We start from the raw sequence: 930 nt of genomic DNA, 5'->3' as shown, positions 1-930 counted from the left end.
AAAGAGTGCAGCAAAGGAGGGTCAGGGATCAGTGTGTCGGATCCTGGATGCAGTCCCTCCTGGAGCTGAGGCTCAGATAATCTGCTGGTGCTGAGACCCAGCCTGGGTTTGGGGCTCAGCAGAGTGAGTCCCAAGCGCTGGTGCAGCTCTCCGTGCAGAGTTGCAGGGCCAGATTGGCAGAGGCGGCACAGTGGACACCATTTTGCTAGAAACTGAGCTCTGCCACAGTTGTAGGTGAGCGTTTGCTCTCAGGTTCCGAGTGCTTTTGGGGAAATTTCTTCCATTCCAAGACCTGACATTCTGACATATGAACCTCCTGAAATCATTGGTGAGTATGTGTCTCCAGGTTGCAATTTCCTGCCGAGCTTTCACCTGCGCAATGGGGAGTGCAAAATGGTGACCAACAACACTGACTTCTCTGCAAGCTGATTTCATGGCCATGCCACTTGCCTCAGAACTCCCACCCCTGGCGGCCAGGCGTGCCTTCAACAGTCAAAGCCAACAGTCCTCCCACACTCTGAAATCTTTGGTGTTTACAAACCATGACTGGGGGAGTGGAGCATATAAATCAGGGTCTGCACTCAGAAGGTGTTGTTTTTGTTGTCCTCCCACACTCTGAAATCTTTGGTGGTTACCCATGACTGGGGGAGTGGAGCATAAGAATCAAGGTCTGCCCCTGAGTGGTTTGGCTCAGTGGATATAGCGTCAGCCTGGGGACTGCAAGGTCCCAGGTTAATTTTGGTCAAGGGCATATGCCCAGGTTGCAGCTGGATCTCCAGTGGGGGGCGTGCAGGAGGCAGCCAGTCAATGATTCTCTTATCATTGATGTCTCTCTCTTTCTCTCTGTCTCTCTCTCAAGTAAATAAAAATATATTAAAAAAAGAATCAAGGTCTGCACTCAGAAGGTGTTATTATTATTATTTTTTAATT

The sequence above is a fragment of the Myotis davidii genome, unplaced genomic scaffold, assembly GCF_000327345.1.
Source record: "Myotis davidii unplaced genomic scaffold, ASM32734v1 scaffold946, whole genome shotgun sequence".
Lineage (NCBI taxonomy): Eukaryota > Metazoa > Chordata > Mammalia > Chiroptera > Vespertilionidae > Myotis > Myotis davidii.
The sequence above is the reverse complement of the archived record's forward strand: the minus strand, read 5'-3'. Positions refer to the sequence as shown.